Source organism: Megascapheus bottae, chromosome 7 (assembly GCF_031878675.1).
Source record: "Megascapheus bottae isolate mThoBot1 chromosome 7, mThoBot2.hap1, whole genome shotgun sequence".
NCBI lineage: Eukaryota > Metazoa > Chordata > Mammalia > Rodentia > Geomyidae > Megascapheus > Megascapheus bottae.
This window is the reverse complement of record NC_143515.1, coordinates 21,803,633-21,804,594: the sequence shown is the minus strand read 5'-3', so window position 1 is coordinate 21,804,594 and position 962 is coordinate 21,803,633. Positions and strand designations below refer to the sequence as shown.

The following is a 962-nucleotide window of genomic DNA, read 5'->3' as shown; positions in this document are numbered from 1 at the left end:
ACTGGAGGGATCTTGGCTTGCTTCTGTTTTACTGTGTAAATCACAAATGAGGTGTTTATATGAGAAGACACATGGCCAGGTCTGTGCTTCTGGGTCAGAGGAGGAGAAAATAGAGATTCAAAGAAGCATTTGTAGAAAGTTGGATCAAACAAGATGATTGGGAGGGAGCGGGGGGGGGGGGAAATTGGGACAAAAACAGGAGAAGGTAAGAAGTAATGCACCTACTACCTGGCAAATGTAACTGTAACCCCTCTACACGTTACCCCCACAATAAAATACATACATAAATAAAATAGACCCCCCCAAAAAATCAAGTTCGATGAAAAGCTTGCAGTAATGTTCAGAGCCAGGCTGCATGTGAGAAGCTGTGTCAGCAGGTCGAGGCAGCAGGAGGAGCAGCTGGGGCAGCCCAGACTCTCACTTCTGCTTCCCTGGGAGGTTTATGTTATGACTTGTATCACTGTGAGAGGGAACTCATCATACTGCACACAGTAATAAGTGGCAGCATCTTCAGGCTGCAGGCTGCTGATGGTGAGAGAATAATCTGTCCCAGATCCACTGCCACTGAATCTGGATGGGACCCCAGATGCCAAATTAGATGTGTAGTAGATCAGGAGCTTAGGAGCTTTCCCTGGTTTCTGCTGATACCATTCTACATGCTTTTTAACATCCTGACTGGCCCTGCAATTGATGTTGACTCTGTCTCCTGGAGATGCAGACAGGCTGGACGGTGTCTGGGTCATCTGGATGGCACCTCTTGACCCTGACATGGAAACAGAATGAAATGTCCACATCATTATGCAGGATTTCTGAGGATCTCACAGACAACCACACAGAACTGAGCACAGTGAGCTGATGACATTTCCATTGCTGTGTTTCCTTACCTGGCAGCCAGAGCAGCAGGAGTCCCAGCCCCAGGATCTGCCTTGAGGCCCTCATGACCATGCTGTGTGCTGATGGGT

At 48.1% G+C, this 962-nt stretch overlaps 1 pseudogene across 1 annotated transcript; it reads right to left on the bottom strand.

Moving 5' to 3' along the window:
* Positions 1–440: 440 nt before the first annotated feature.
* On the bottom strand, positions 441–962 carry LOC150060411 (immunoglobulin kappa variable 1D-13 pseudogene; annotated as a pseudogene). Its single transcript, XR_016536205.1, has 2 exons — positions 885–962; positions 441–763 (listed from the first exon to the last, which is right to left on the bottom strand). The product of XR_016536205.1 is annotated as an immunoglobulin kappa variable 1D-13 pseudogene (transcript).